The sequence below is a fragment of the Sciurus carolinensis genome, chromosome 4 (assembly GCF_902686445.1).
Source record: "Sciurus carolinensis chromosome 4, mSciCar1.2, whole genome shotgun sequence".
Lineage (NCBI taxonomy): Eukaryota > Metazoa > Chordata > Mammalia > Rodentia > Sciuridae > Sciurus > Sciurus carolinensis.
The window spans coordinates 73508196-73525847 of NC_062216.1; positions in this window are offsets into that span (position 1 = coordinate 73508196).

The following is a 17652-nucleotide window of genomic DNA, read 5'->3' on the forward strand; positions in this document are numbered from 1 at the left end:
TCTTTAAAGGTTTTGTAGAACTCGGCTGAGAACCCATCTGGTCCTGGACTTTTCTTTTTTTGTAGGCTTTTGATGACCTCTTCTATTTCATTGCTTGAGATTGGTTTATTAAAGTTGTGTATGTCCTCCTCGTTCAGTTTAGGTAATTCATATGTCTCTAGAAATTTGTTGATGTCTTCGAGGTTTTCTGTTTTGTTGGAGTATAGATTTTCGAAATAGCTTCTAATTATGTTTTGTATTTCACTCGTGTCTGTTGTGATGTTTCCTTGTTCATTCCGAATTTTAGTAATTTGAGTTTTCTCCCTCTTTCTCTTTGTTAGTGTGGCTAAGGGTTTATCAATTTTATTTATTTTTTTCAAAGAACCAACTATTTATTTTGTTAATTTTTCCAATTGTTTCTTTTGTTTCGATTTCGTTGATTTCGGCTCTGATTTTAACTATTTCCTGTCTTCTACTACTTTGGGTATTGGTCTGCTCTTCTTTTTCTAGCGCTTTGAGCTGTAGTGTTAAGTCGTTTTTTTGTTGATTTCTACTTCTTTTTTTGAATGCGCCCCAAGAAATAAATCTTCCTCTAAGTACTGCTTTCATAGTGTCCCAGAGATTTTGATATGATGTGTCTTTGTTCTCGTTTACTTCGAAGAATTTTTTTATTTCCCTCCTGATGTCTTCTGTTATCCATTCATCATATAATAGTGTATTATTTAATCTCCAGGTATTGGAGAAGTTTTTGTTTTTTATTCTGTCATTTATTTCTAATTTCAATCCATTATGATCTGATAGAGTACAAAGTAGTATCTCTGTCTTCTTGTATTTGCTAACAGTAGCTTTGTGCCATAAAATTTGGTCTATTTTAGAGAAGGATCCTTGTGTTGCTGAGAAGAAAGTGTATTCGTTCTTTGTTGGATGGTATATTCTCTATATGTCAGTTCAGTCTAAATTGTTGATTGTGTTGTTGAGATCTATAGTTTCTTTATTCAATTTTTGTTTGGACGATCTATCCAGTGGTGAGAGAGGTGTGTTAAAATCGCCTAGTATTATTATGTTGTGGTCTATTTTGTTTCTGGAATTGAGAAGGATTTGTTTGACGTATGTGGATGAGCCAATGTTCGGGGCATAGATATTTATGATTGCTATGTCTTGCTGATTTATGCTTCCCTTAAGCAGCATGTAATGTCCTTCTTTATCCTTTCTGACTAGTTTTGGCATGAAGACCACATTATCTGAGATGAGGATGGATACTCCAGCTTTTTTGCTGTGTCTGTGTGCATGGTATGTTTTTCCCCATCCTTTCACCTTTAGTCTATGGGTGTCTCTTTCTATGAGAAGAGTCTCTTGCAGGCAGCATATTGTTGGATTTTCCTTTTTAATCCAATCTTCCAGTCTATGTCTTTTGATTGATGAGTTTAGGCCATTAACATTCAGGGTTATTATTGTGATATGATTTGTATTCCCTGTCAATTGACTCATATTTGTTTTTGACATGATTTGGTTTCTCCTTTATTTGGCTATTCCTTTAGGCTAGTGCCTCCTGTTGCTGATTTGCATTGTTGTTTTTCATCTCTTCCTCATGGAATATTTTGCTGAGAATGTTCTGTAATGCTGGCTTTCTTTTTGTAAATTCCTTTAGCTTTTGTTTATCATGGAAGGATCTTATTTCATCGTCAAATTTGAAGGTAAGTTTTGCTGGGTATAAGATTCTTGGTTGGCATCCGTTTTCTTTCAGGGCTTGGTATATGTTGTTCCAGGCCCTTCTAGCTTTTAGGGTCTGGATTGAAAAATCTCCTGATATTCTTATTGGTTTCCCTCTGAATGTAATTTGATTCTTTTCTCTCGCTGCCTTTAAAATTCTCTCTTTATTTTGTATGTTAGGTATTTTCATAATAATGTGCCTTGGTGTGGGTCTGTTGTAATTTTGTATGTTTGGAGTTCTATAAGCCTCTTGTACTTGGTTTTCCATTTCATTCTTCAGATTTGGGAAATTTTCTGATATTATTTCATTGAATAGATGTTCATTCCTTTTGTTTGTTTCTCTAAGCCTTTCTCAATCCCAATAATTCTTAAATTTGGCCTTTTCATAATATACCATAATTCTTGTAGATTCTGTTCATGATTTCTTACCATCTTCTCTGTTTGGCCAACTTTGTTTTCAGGATTAAATAATTTGTCTTCAATGTTTGAGGTTCTGTCTTCCAGGTGTTCTATCCTATTGGTTATGCTTTCTATGGAGTTTTTAAGTTGGTTTATTGTTTCCTTCATTTCAAGTATTTCAGTTTGTTTTTTTTTTCAGTATCTCTAGCTCTTTATTGAAATGATCTCTTGCTTCCCGTATTTGGTCTTTTACCTGTTGATTGGTGCGATCATTTAATGCCTGCATTTGCTCTTTCATCTCCTCCTTCAATGCCTGCATTTGCTCTTTCATCTCCTCATTTGCTTCCCTGATTGTTTTAATTATGTACATTCTGAACTCCCTTTCTGACATTTTTTCTGCTGTGCTGTCATTGGGTTTTATTGATGTAGTATCTACGTTTGTTTGGGACATTTTCTTCCCTTGCTTTCTCATATTGGTCAGCTGTCAGTGGGACCCTGAGATATTGCAGATTTCCTCTATTGGCTTATAGTGTCCCTGTAGATTTCCAGTGTATCACTTCCCAGCCTTCAGTAGCCTGAAGTCTTGGAGGAACTTGATAATGCAGTGCTCCCGAAGAAAGCTGCCCCTAGTCCCCTACTGGTTCCAGGGCTTGGAGCTGGCGCTGTGCGGAAAGGCTCTCACTGGGGGCCTGCACCCTGCAGCTGGCCGTGTGGGAGGAGCCCACCGCCAGAGTGTGGAAGGCTACCTGGGGAAGACTCTAGCTGCCCTGCCCTGCTCCGATGAGCCACCTTTATCTGTGCCTGCCACCCGGGCCGAGCTTTACCCAGTGGGCAGACTCACCCGTGGTTCTATTTCAGTCCGAGTCTCTCAATGCCTCCCCTTCTTAACTCCTGGGTTCTGTAGCGACTTGGGGTGCAGTCACCCTCTAGGCCGCCATCTTGGATCACCCCATGGAAAGAACCTGTGGCTGGAGTGGTCAGAGCCGTCTGAAGAGGTCTCTGGCTGCCCTGCCCTGATCCCAGAGGCTGCTTGGGTTCGAAGCTCTCCGTTGGTTCGGGAAATTGTGGCTGGTTCTATGTAGAAAGCCTCTCACTGAGCGGTCTAGTCCGAGAAGCTAGCCTTGAAAGGCACCTCCCACCGCAGGGGACCAGGCTGCTTGGGGAAGTCTCTGGCTGCCCTATCCTGGTCCCTGAAGCTGCTTGCGTGCCGGAGTACGCTGGGAGTACGCTGCGCTGGCTCCGGGACTTGGAGCTTCTCTATGGTTTCTTTGTTCAATTTTTTTTTTTTGGAAGATCTATCCAATGGTGAGAGAGGTGTGTTAAAGTCACTTAGTATTATTGTGTTGTGGTCTATTTGGTTCCTGGAATTGAGAAGGATTTGTTTGACATACATGGATGAGCCACTGTTTGGGGCATATATATTTATGACTTATGTCTTGCTGACTTATGCTTCCCTTAAGCAGTATGAAATATACTTCTTTATTCATTCTAACTTTGGCTTGAAATCTGCTCTATAAATGAGGATGGAAACCCCCACTATTTTACTGAGTCCATGTGCGTGGTAGGTTTTTTCCCAACGTTTCACCTTTAGTCTGTGGGCATCTTTTTCAATGAGATGAATCTCTTGAAGGCAGCATATTGTTGCATCTTTCTTTTTAATCCAATCTGCCAGTCTATATCTTTTGATTAAGGAGTTTAGACCTTTAACATTCAGGGTTATTTTTGAGATATTGTTTGTATTACCAGTCATTTTGACTTATTTTTGCCTTTTAACTTGACTTGGTTTCTCCTTTAATTGGCTATTCCTTTAGGGAAGTTCCTCCCTTTGCTGACTTCCATTGTTGTTTTTCATTTCTTCCTCATGGAATATTTTGTTGACAATGTTCTGTAGTGCATGTTTTCTATTTGTAAATTCTTTTACTTTTGTTTATCATGGAAGGATTTTATTTCATCATCAAATCTGAAGATAAGTTTTGCTGGGTATGAGATCCTTGGTTGGCATCCATTTTCTTTTTGGGTTTGAAAATGTTGTTCCAAGACCTTCTTGGTTTTAGGGTCTGGGCTGAAAAATCTGGTGATATATGTATTGGTTTCCTCCTGAATGTATTCTGATTTTTTTCTCTCACAACCTTTAATATTCTGTCTTTAATTTTATGTTAGGTATTTTCATTATAATGTGCCTCATTGTGAATCTGTTTGTAATTTTGTACATTTGGTGTCCTGTAAGCCTCTTGTATTTGATTTTCCACTTCATTCAGCAGATTTGAGAAATTTTCTGATATTAGTTCATTGAATAGATAACTTTTTCCTTTGTTTTATAACTCTGTGCCTTCCTCAATCCCAATAATTCTTAAATATGGTCTTCTCATGTTATCCCATAATTCTTGGAGGTTCTGTTCACGATTCCTTACCATCTTCTCTGTTTGGTCAACTTTGTTTTCAAGATAAATATTTAGTCTTCAATGTCTGAGATTTGTCTTCCAAGTGATATAACCTGTTGGTGATGCTTTCTATTGAGTTTTTAATTTGGTTTATTGTTTCCTTCATTTCAGTGATTTCTGGTTTTTTCCTCAGAATCCCTATGTCTTTATTGAAATAATCTTTTGCTTCCTGCTTTTGCTCTTTTAACTGTATTGGTACAATCATTCATTACCTGCATTTGCTTTTTTATCTCATCATTCACCTCTGGGATCATTTCTATTATGTACATTCTGAACTTCCTTTCTGACATTTCTTCTGCCATGTTGTCATTGGGTTCTATTGATATAGCATCTAGGTTTGTTTGGGACACTTTCTTCTCTTTTTTTCTCATGTCGTGCATGTATCTTCCCCTCTAGCAGTGAGAATCAAAGGTATTGCAGTTTCCCCCCATAGACTCATAGTGTCCCTGCAGATTTCCAATACCTTGCCTTGAGATGAGACATCAATATTAGCAGCATACCATCCAAACAATATGTGTACTTAACCCAAATAATCCCTATTAAGTTGTTAACTGTGTTGTCTTAATAAACAGAGATGATGAGTTCAAATTATTATCTAAAGCAAAAATGATAGGTTTGCCATAAGTACCACAATTTTAATGGTGAAAAATGGATGAGGAGGGGTGTAGAATATAATGTTAATGAGATAAGAAGTGAGTCTATAGAGGTACTGTGTTGTAGGAATAGTGAACGTGGAATTAAAAGAAATAGGTTGTTAGCATGAGAAAAGGTAGAAAGAGTCTCCAAGGAAACAGATAGATAAAAGGAAAATAGAGTGAGCAAAATATTAATAAAAGAAAAATTAGGAATATAGTAGGTATAATAGGAATAATCATAATAATGCTACTAATTAAAAAAGAATTCTGCAATAAATTTTACTGTACTGTTCATATCTCCTATTCTTCAGTAACCTGATATCTGAGTGGAACTTGGTAATATGGTGTCCTAAGAAGGGTGCTGTCCCACTACCTCCAGGTTCAGAATAATCAATGCTTGTGGACAAAGGCAACCCCCTTGTTGATAGATGGTCAGCTGCAGTGTGGATGCTAGACCACATGGGCCTGGGCTGGGCACTGTAATTTGTGTGGCAGGCCTGATCTATTCATTCTTAATATGAGGAAAGTGATTGACCTTTGTGCAGTAACCTTACTGTAGTCACTTATTAGTTCCAGAAAATTCTGTTGTGTTTATTCTTTTGGATTTCTTACACAGATAATCCTTTAATGTGTAAACAAAGACAATAAGACTTCTTTCTTCCTCATCTGTGTGTCTTTTATATTATTTTCTTGTCTTTCTGCATCACCATGGACTCTCAGTATGATATTAAAAGTAGTGAGAGGGTACATCATTGCATCTTGCTGATCTTAATGGGGATGTTTTGATCTTCCCACCATTATGTGTTATCTTGCTGTAATTTTTTCATAGAACTTCTTTATCAAGTTGAGAAAATTCCTCCTGCATCAGTAGTTTTCTATCTTTTAATTGTGAAAGGGTGTTGATTTGGTCAAATGCTTTTCTGAATGTATTAACATAATCATGTGATTTTTCTTCTCTCTTTGATGTGATGGATTACATTAATTGATTTTAGATTGTGGAACCAGGCTTATATACCTGGCATAAATCCTACTTGATCATGTTGCATTATTCTTTTAGTCTTCATTGGATTCTATTTACAAATATTTTCTTGGTGATTTAAAATCTATATTCATGAGAGATATTGGTGTATAATTTTATTTTCCTGTAATTCTTTCTGTGTCTTTGGTCTTAGGGTAATGCTGACTTTCTAGAGTGAGTTAGGTAGTTTTCCTTCTTGCTTTATCTTTTGAATAAGAACTGTGAGAAGTAAGTGTCTGTTTAAACCAGCTGGTCTGTGGCATTGAGTTATAACCCAAGCAGTCAAAGTTTTTACTCCCCATTCATTCCTCACTCTTGTTACTTGTTGCTAAGTTCCTTGTGACAACAATTTTTTTTGCATGTGGACAAACTCTGAAATGTACCTATGGTTGACCTTTGGTGACTGTTTTATGCCACTTCCTTTGTAGTTAGCAGATCTCTCATAGGTGCTAACGTTGGTTCCTAGAACAAAGACAGTCTTGCATCTATTCAAGAGGTAGAGAGGTTTTTCTTCAACATTCAACAAGAGTAGTGAAATATTTGTGTGTGTGTGTGTGTGTGTGTGTGTGTGTGTATGAAAGAGAGAGACAGATATAGAGAGATAGATACTCGGCGGGGGAGTGTACTGGGGATCAAACCTAAGGTCTTGGACATCCTCTGCAAGTGATCCACCTCTGAGCTATAACCCCAGCCTAAGAGCAACAAATCTTTGTTGATATTTTGGAAGAAAGAGGAAGACTTATTTTGCTTCAGCTCCTTCCTTGGAAGCAATGACTTTTTTTTTTTTTTTTTTTTAAACTAGGGATAGAACCCAGGGTTCTTAACCATTGAGCCACATCCCCAGCTCTTTTCATTTTTTCTTTTAATACAGTGTCTCTCTAAGTTGCTGAGAATCTTGCTAAAGTTCTGAGGCTGGCTTTGAAATTTGTCTGGACCCTGAGGTGAAAGGGTGGCTGACCTTCATTTGGTGACAAGGAGTTTGCTTCAGGGATTTGCTTTTCTCTCTCAACAGGTGTTGATCAACTCTTGTGCTCTTTCATTGATGTTTCCCATATTATCTCATGTTTTGCTCTAGTTTTTGTACTAAACTCCCAGTGGAAAGATAGGAAGAAGATATTTTGAGTGTGAGGTACACTTGTGTCTGCTACTTCAACACTTCCAAACTGACTAAGCAGCCCACACTTTGCCTTTAATAATTCATTAGAAATTTATCTTATGTTCTATTTTTTTTGAGTGGATTACCTATGTAGGAATTCGTGTTACTTGGATGACTTTTGGCTTCTGTTAGAAGAGAAAGCTGAAAAAACAAAAGGCATAATTTTGAAGTTCATTGATCTTCTCTTTATTGTTGAGGCAGGAAAAACATTATTTGTGATTTTCTATGCACTCAGCAGAGGTGGGAGTCTGGATGATTGTTATTTTCAAGTTTTTGTCTGTTTGTCAGAATTCTATCATCTGTAGCTCAGTTTCTATTGTTTCCTTATCTCCCACTACTTTATTGTGTCTCTCACTTTTTCTAAAGAGTTTTTATTGAATGATAGACTTTTTCAAATAAGAAATTGTGTTCCTATTTGATATTATTTTTCTATCTTTTATTTTTAAAACAGGAAGACAAATCTAATCAGAATAAGTCAATGTGAGTGGCAATTTTGTTAGGGTAAAGACTACATCTGGTTTACCTCTTTTTTTTTAATTGTAAACAAATGGGATACATGTTGTTTCTCTTTTTGTACATGGAGTCAAGGCATACCATTTGTGTAATGATAAATTTACATAGGGTAATGTTGTTTGATTCTTTCTGTTATTTTTTCCCTTCCCCCCCACCCCTCCCACCCTTCTTTTCCCTCTATACAGTCCTTCCTTCCTCCATTCTTTCCCCCCTCCCTAATCCTAACTCTAACCCTAAAACTAACCCCTCCCACGCCCCATTATGTGTCATCATCCACTTATCAGCGAAGAGATCATTATTCCTTTGTTTTTTTGGGATTGGCTTATCTCACATAGCATGATATTCTCCAATTTCATTCATTTGCCTGCAAATGCCATAATTTTATCATTCTTTATGGCTGAGTAATATTCCATTGTATATATATACCACAGTTTCTTTATCCATTCGTCAATTGAAGGACATCTAGGTTGGTTCCACAATCTGCCTAAGGTGAATTGAGCAGCAATGAACATTGATGTGGCTGTATCTCTGTAGTATGCTGATTTTAAGTCCTTTGGGTATAGGCCAAGGAGGGGGATAGCTGGGTCAAATGTTGGTTCCATTCAAGCTTTCTGAGGAATCTCCATACTGCTTTCCATAGTGGCTGCACTAATTTGCAGCCCCATCAGCAATGTATGAGTGTTCCTTTTTCACCACATCATCGCCAACACCTATTGTTGCTTGTGTTCTTGATAATCGCCATTCTAATTGGGGTGAGATGGAATCATAGGGTAGTTTTGAATTGCATTTCTCTTATTACTAGAGATTTTGAACATTTTTTCATATATCTGTTGATTGCTTGTACATCTTCTGTGAAGTGTCTGTTCATTTCCTTGGCCCATTTGTTGATTGGATTATTTGTATTCTTGGTGTAGAATTTTTTGAGTTCTCTATATATTCTGGAAATTAGCGATGTATCTGAAGTATGAGTTGCAAAGATATTCTCCCACTCTGTAGGCTCTCTCTTCACATTACTGATAATATCTTTGCTGAGAGAAAGCTTGTTAGTTTGAATCTATCCCAGTTGTTTATTCTTGCTTTTATTTCTGTGTTATGGGAGTCCTGTTAAGGAAGTCTGATCCTAAGCCAACAAGGTGAAGATTTGGACCTACTTTTTCTTCTATAAGATGTAGGGTCTCTGGTCTGATTGCGAGGTCCTTGATCCATTTTGAGTTGAGTTTTGTTCAGGGTGAGAGATAGGGGTTAATTTCTTTCTGTTGCATATGGATTTCCAGTTTTCCCAGCACAATTTGTTGAAGAGGCTATGTTTTCTCCATTGCATATTCTTGTCCCCTTTGTCTAGTATGAGAAAATTGTATTTATTTGAGTTTGTGTCCATGTTCTCTATTCTGTACCATTGATCTACCTGTCTATTTTGGTACCAATACCATGCCGTTTCTGTTACTATTGCTTTGTAATAGAGTTGAAGATCTGGTATTGCAATACCCCCTGCTTCACTCTTCCTGCTAAGGATTGCTTTAACTATTCTGGGTTTATTATTCTTCCAGATGAATTTCATAATTGCTTGCTCTATTTCTGTAAGGTACATCATTGGGATTTTAACTGGAATTGCATTGAATCTGTATAGCACTTTAGGTAGTATGGCCATTTTGACAATATTAATTCTTCCTACCCAAGAACATGGGAGATCTTTCCATCTTCTAACATTTTCTTTAATTTCTTTCTTTAGTGTTCTGTAGTTCTTGTTGTAATGGTCTTTCACCTCTTTTGTGAGATTGATTCCTGAGTATTTTATTTTTTTCTATGCTTCTGTGAATGGGGTAGTTTTCCTAATTTCTCTTTCTGAAGATTCATCGCTTATGTATAAAAATGCATTGGATTTATGAGCATTGATCTTGTAACCTGCTACTTTACTGAATTCACTTATGAGTTGTAAACATTTTCTGGTGGAATTTCCAGGTTCCTCTAAATAAATAATCATGTCATCAGCGAACAGGGATAGTTTGAGTTCTTCTTTTCCAATTCGTATCCTTTAGATTCTTTGGTTTGTCTAATTGCTCTTGCTAGAGTTTCAAGGACGATGTTGAATAGAAGTGGTGAAAGAGGGCATCCCTGACTTGTTCCAGTTTTTAGGGGAAATGCTTTCATTTTTTCACCATTTAGAATGATATTGGCCATCGGCTTAGTGTAGATGTCCTTTACAATGTTAAGGAATGTTTCCACTTCCCCAAATTTTTCTAGTGTTTTGAGCATGAAGGGATGCTGTATTTTTCGAATGCTTTTTCTGCATCTATCAAAATAATCATTTGATTCTTAACTTTAAGACTGTTGATATGGTGAAAGACATTTATCGATTTCTGGATGTTGAACCAACCTTGCATCCCTGGGATAAAACCCACTTGATCGTGGTGCACTATCTTTTTAATATATTTTTGTATGCAATTCGCTAAAATTTTGTTGAGAATTTTTGCATCGATGTTCATTAAGGATATTGGTCTGAAATTTTCTTTCCTCGATGTGTCTCTGTCTCGTTTAGGTATCAGGGTGATATTGGCTTCATAGAATGAGTTTGGGAGGGTTCCTGTCTCTTCTATTTCATGGAATACTTTGAGGAGTTTTGGAATGAGCTCTTTAAAGGTTTTGTAGAACTCGGCTGAGAACCCATCTGGTACCGGACTTTCCTTTGTTGGTAGGCTTTTGATGACCTCTTCTATTTCATTGCTTGAAATTGATTTATTTAAGTTGTGTATATCATCCTAGTTCCGTTTAGGTAATTCATATGTCTCTAGAAATTTGTTGATGTCTTCGAGGTTTTCTGTTTTGTTGGAGTATAGATTTTCAAAATAGCTTCTAATTATGTTTTGTATTTCAGTCGTGTCTGTTGTGATATTTCCTTGTTCATTCCGAATTTTAGTAATTTGAGTTTTCTCCTTCTTTCTCTTTGTTAGTGTGGCTAAGGATTTATCAATTTTTTCAAAGAACCAACTATGTATTTTGTTAATTTTTCTGATTGTTTCTTTTGTTTCAATGTTGTTGATTTCAGCTCTGATTTTAACTATTTCCTGTCATCTACTACTTTAGGTGTTGGTCTGCTCTTCTTTTTCTAAGACTTTGAGCTGTAGTGTTAAGTCATTTATTGTTGATTTCTACTTCTTTTGTTGAATGCGCCCCATGAAATAAATCTTCCTCTAAGTACTGCTTTCATAGTGTCCCAGAGATTTTGATATGATGTGTCTTTGTTCTTGTTTACTTCTAAGAATTTTTTAATTTCCCTCCTGATGTCGTCTGTTATCCATTCATCATATAATATCATATCATTTAATCTCCAGGTATTAGAGAAGTTTCTGTCTTTCATTCTGTCATTTATTTCTAATTTCAATCCATTATGATCTTATAGAATACAAGGTAGTAACTCTATATTCTTGTATTTGCTAAAGGTAGCTTTGTGGCATATAATATGGTCTATTTTAGAGAAGGATCCATGTGCTGCTGAGAAGAAAGTGTATTCATTCTTTGTTGGGTTGTATATTCTCTATATGTCAGTTCAGTCTAAATTGTTGATTGTGTTATTGAGATCTGTGGTTTCTTTATTCAATTTTTGTTTGGAGGATCTATCCAATGGTGAAAGAGGTGTGTTAATATCACCTAGTATTATTGTGTTGTGGTCTATTTGATTTCTGGAATTAAGAAGTATTTGTTTGATGTACATCGATGAGCCAATGTTTGGGGCATAGATATTTATGATTGCTATGTCTTGCTGATTTATGCTTCCCTTAAGCAGCATGTAATGTCCTTCTTTATCCCTTCTGACTAGTTTTGGTTTGAAGTCCACATTATCTGAGATGAGGATGGATACTCCAGCTTTTTTCCTGTGTCCATGTGCATAGTTTTTTTTTTTTTTTTCACATCCTTTTATCTTTTGTCTATGGATATTTCTTTCTATGAGATGAATCTCTTGCAGGCAGCATATTGTTGGATTTTTCTTTTAAATATAATCTGCCAGTCTATGTCTTTTGATTGATGAGTTCAGGTCATTAACACGCAGGGTTATTATTGTGATATGATTTTTATTCCCAGTCATTTGACTCATTTTTGTTTTTTCACATGATTTGGTTTCTCCTTTATTTGGCTATTCCTTTAGGCTAGTTCCTCCCGTTGGTGATTTGCATCATTGTTTTTCATCTCTTCCTCATGGAATATTTTGCTAAGAATGTTCTGTAATGCCAGCTTTCTTTTTGTAAATTCCTTTAGCTTTTGTTTATCATGGAAGGATCTTATTTCATCGTCAAATTTGAAGGTAAGTTTTGCTGGGTATAAGATTCTTGGTTGGCATCCGTTTTCTTTCAGGGCTTGGTAAATATTGTTCCAGGCCCTTCTAGCTTTTAGGGTCTGAATTGAAAAATCTCCTGATATTCTTATTTGTTTCCCCCTGAATGTAATTTGATTCTTTTCTCTCACGGCCTTTAAAATTCTGTGTTTATTTTGTATGTTAGGTATTTTCATAATAATGTGCCTTGGTGTGGGTCTGTTGTAATTTTGTTTATTTGGAGTCCTATAAGCCTCTTGTACTTGGTTTTCCATTTCATTCTTCCGATTTGGGATATTTTCTGATATTATTTCATTGAATAGATTGTTCATTCCTTTGGTTTGTTTCTCTAAACCTTCCTCAATCCCAATAATTCTTAAATTTGTCTTTTTCATGATATCCCATAATTCTTGTAGTTTTTGTTCATGATCTTATCATCTTCTCTGTTTGGTCAACTTTGCTTTCAAGATTAAATAATTTTTCTTCAATGTCTGAGGTTCTGTCTTCCAGGTGTTCTATACTATTGGTTATGCTTTCTATGGAGTTTTAAATTTGGTTTATTGTTTCCTTCATTTCAAGGATTTCTTTTTTTTTTTTTTTCAGTATCTCTAACTCTTTATTGAAATGATCTCTTGCTTCCCGTATTTGGTCTTTTAACTGTTGACTGGTGAGATCATATAATGCCTGCATTTGCTCTTTCATCTCCTCGTTTGCTTCCCTGATTACAGATTTCCTCTATTGGCTTATAGTGTCACTGTAGATTTCAAGTATGTCACCTCCCAGCCTTCAGTAGCCTGAAGTCTTGGAGGAACTTGATAATGCAGTGCTTCCGAAGAAAGCTGCCCCTAGCCTACTACTGGTTCCAGGGCTTGGAGCTGGTTGTGTGCGGAAAGGCTCTCACTGGGCGATCTGCTCCGAGAAGCTACCTTGAAAGGCACCTGCCATCGGAAGGAGCAGGACTGCTTGGGGAAATCCCTGGCTGCCCTGTCCTGGTCCCTGAAGCTGCCTTTGGGCCAGAGCTTGCCACTGGCTCCGGGACTCAGAGCTGGTTCTGTGCAGAAAGGCTCTCACTGGGGGGCCTGCTCTGAGAAGCTGGCCATGTGGGAGAAGCCAACTGCCAGAGGGATCAGGGTTACCTGGGGAAGACTCTAGATGCTCTGCCCTGCTCTGAGAAGCCACCCCTAAACTGGCCGGCCACCAGGGCCAAGCTTCACCTGTTGGGGAGATTCACCCCTTCGCTCTATTTTAGTTTGAGTCTCTCAATGCCTCCCCTTCTTGAATCCTGGGTTCTGGAGCGACAGGAGATGCAGTCATCCTCTAGTCCACCATCTTGGATCACCCCATGGAAAGAACCTGTGACTGGAGGGAGCAGGGCCTCCTGGAGAAGTCTCTTGCTGCCCTGCCCTGGTCCCAGAGGCTGCCTGCGGGCCGGAGCTCTCTGCTGGCTGGCTCTGGGACTTGTGGCTGGCTCTGTGTAGAAAGGGTCTCACTGGGTGGTCTGCTCTGAGAAGCTAGCCTTGAAAGGTGCCTGCTGCCAGAGGGAGCAGGGCTGCTTGGGGAAGTCCCTGGCTGCCCTGTCCTGGTCCCTGAAGCTGCCTGTGGGCCAGAACTCACCGCTGGCTCCAGGACTTGGAGCTGGTTCTGTGCAGGAAGGATCTCATTGGGGGGCCTGCTCTGAGAAGCTGGCCACGTGGAAGGAGTCCACCGCTGGAGGGAGCAGGGCTACCTGGGGAAGACTCTAGCTGCCCTGCCCTGCTCTGAGAAGCTGCCCCTATCCAGGTCTGCCACCTGGGCTGAGCTTCACCTGGTGGGGGAGACTCACTCCGTGGCTCTATTTTAGTCCGAGTCTCTCAATGCCTCCCCTTCTTGAATCCTGGGTTCTGGAGTGACAGGAGATGCAGTCACCTTCTAGTCCTCCATCATGGATCGCCCCGTCTGGTTTACCTCTTTTTAGGGTTTAACCCTCCTGAAATTTCATCTAAATCTGTAGTTCAGGGGGACTCCTACACTTGGAAGATCAGAAATTCTAACATTAGTTTTCTTAGCATCAGGGATCCACTGACAGCTAAATGATTTAGTTATTATTTTCCCTTAATTTTAGTTATTTTTACATATCCACTGTACTTAGTATTTAGATTTGTTGTCTCATTTTGGATTTTGTGTGTATGTGTGTGTATATGTGATTTAGTTATGATCATTTTTAATTACCTACTTTTTTTTTTTTTATACTGGAGATTGAACTCAGGGCACTTGACCACTGAGCCACATCCCCAGCCCTATTTTGTATTTTATTTAGAGACAGGGTCTCACTGATTCACTTAGTGCCTCCCTTTCACTGAGGCTGGCTTTGAACTTGAGATCCTCCTGCCTCAGTCTCCCAAGCAGCTGGGATCACGGGCATGTGCCACTGTGCCTGGATGAATTATCTAAATTCTTGATCATAGTTTTGATGTATTATTTTACAACCATTTTGAACTTTAAATTTGATTTAGTTCACTGTAATGCCTTGGGTCAGACTTTGCTCCTCTGTGTGATTCCATTAAATGTAGGCTCCTTTAAATAATTCCTTTTATGGTTTGACAACAGGAATACTTGTCTTTTTCCCTATTTTTTCTGCATTTATCTTCTAGTGGACTATGGTTATCGTGTTGATCTTATGGAACTACCAGCTTCACTTAAATGCTAGCAAACTTTCTATTGTTTTCCAGAGGCTCCTAAATAGTCGAAATATTTTGGAAGTATTAATCTCTTATTTTATATATATATATATATATATGTATATATATATATATATATATACATATACAAAGATTTTTTTATTCTACAGTTTGCCTTTTCATTCTTTTCATTTTTGTCTATAGTTAATTTTGTTATGCAATTGCTTTTGGTTTGATATACTCCCAATTGTCCTCATTCTCTATTCCAAATAAAGTCAGTGTACACTCTGACAACTGCGGACTTTTGTTCTTACAGAACAAAACTCCAGAGCAAAACTTCCCACATCTCTGGAGCTGGGGTTTAAACCCACTTTATTTGGACTTAGATTCTTGCTCTGTAACTAGAATCCTAAACTGATGTATTATCTGGTCCTCTCTGTTGCTTTTCTTAGCATGAAACCTCAACCCTTGACCTAGTTGGGGGGAGGGTGAGAAATGGTGGTAACCCTCCTGACTTTAGAGAGGTACTGTAACACTAGATGAGAGTGTGGTAGAGAGGAGGTTTGTGTTCTTCACTGTACCCATCAACTTTCATTTCACTGAAATGGGGGTGATGAGTTATGATTCAAATACAGTAGACTTATCCTGTCTTATGATATTTATTCAGATTTCTTGAACAAATATTCCTCTCTATTAAATGCCTGCTTTGGTTATATAAAATATAACCTGTTCAGATGTTTCTATGGGGAGAATTACAGAATTTTTCCCATATTGATACTTTAGTGAATAACAAGATGACCCTGGTTTATCTTATTTTTCCCTGCCTTGGAGTCAAACGTGGTTTCAGTTATGTTATAGGTATGCCAAAACCAAAATAAGTCAAATTTTGAGTTGACTTGTTGCTGGCATTTAGTTATTTCTAGATCCTCCCAAAGAAATAGTTAGAAAAATGAACACACAAAAATAAACTTATAGGCACGTATCATTTCTATTCTACCTCTATCTGTGTACATACATGGAAGTACAAAAACAATCTTTATGTTTTCCTTTTGGAAGAGTACCATAATTATATCAACTGAATTAATTTCCTCATATCATGCTTTACATAATTATATATCTTCACGTGATGGACGTCAGTGTTCTAGTCTTCACTGTGATGAAACCATTGTTCTCTCTACCTCAAAAAGGTCACACTGGATGTATGTCCGATGTATGGTCACACTGGAAAATAGCTTAAAGAATGTAAAGTCTAGTGATGTTCTATTATTCAATAAAGTGGTAAAAGTAATCATTTCTATGAGGCTTTAATAAATCATGGATGCATGTTTTAATTTGCAGAACAATTACAAAATCATAGTAAAATGTATAATTAAAACTGGTAGTGGACATATGAGGACTATTAATATATTTGATTAATGGAAACTGCGGCAAGATAGAGGATTGAGAAGTGCATAACTAGCATGTAAAAGTTCTGGGATTATAGATATAAATGCATGTATATGAAGTAAATTGGGTTCTCTTGTGATGCAGAGTTGTATGACTTTCATAAATGTCGGATATTAACAGTTTATCATATCCAAAATTTGCAAATATTTTCTCCCATTCCATAGGTTGATTTTTAATTTTGTCAATTTTTTTGCTTCTGTACTGAAACTTTTTGTTTAATATAGTTCTACTACTTTAGTATGTTTTTGCTGTCTGTGGTTTTGGTGTCTGATGCAAAAATTAATTGCTAAAACCAATATCAAGGAGATTTTTTCTTTATGTTTTCTTCTTGGAGTTTTAGATTCTTACCTTTAAAAGTTTAATCCTTTCCAATTTAATATCCATATGTGGCATAAGACAAGGGGTTAAATTTACTCTTCTGCATGGATATGCCCAGTTTTTCCAATATAATTTATTGGAATTATTTTTCTTTCCCCGTTGTGTATTTTTGGTGTTCTTATCAGACATTATCTGACTACATTTAGGGAAATGAATGGATAAATGTGTAAATAATTGTGGTACACATACACAAAGGTTTGCTATTCATCCACAAAAGGAAGATATTTTCTCATTTGTGACAGCCTAGATGAACCTACAAATCACAATGAGAAGTAAAACAGGGAAGGGGAGAACTTGAGTTACACTGTTATGAAATTCTTAGATTTTACCTAAAGTGGTAGAATATTAACTTTGGTAACAGCTCATATAACAATACCTACAGGAACTAATGATAGTTAAAAAGGCAGTAGAAAGATTAAAATGAAATATTACATATATTCAATTAACCAGAAGAAGACAGAAAATGATGAAGGGGAAGCAAAGTTAGTACAACCTAGGTTAATTTGAGATAATAAACATCACTTATATTAGAAGATAATGCTGACTCTCAGTACTATTACTGACCCTAGTTAATGAAAAGGGGTAACTGTAAAAATTACAGACCTTAAGGTTAAAACCTATTATTTCCACTTCACGTGTGGTGAAAATGACCTGCTGGGTATTTCAAACCAAATCTTGGAGATCAAAGCCATGCAAATAAAAAGGTTAAGAAGAGAGATCACAGTATTTAGACCCTGGCATCCTAAAGTCATCCAGGATCCAGGGAATGACAGAACCCTTCTAAAGGCTGTGCAAATCTGGTGGGTCATCTGATGTCCTGATCAGGGTGATCATGAGGATCCTACACAACAGGAAGTCAGTCAGTGTACATTTTGCAAAGATGAGGATTATTGAAGAGGGAAATATCCCTGATGCTTCCAAGGGAAGCCAGGTGTGGTCAGCAAGACCCTGACCCATCCTGGCAGACAGTACAACTAGTAGAGAAAAGGTGAAGGATCCAAAAGGCTTTTCACA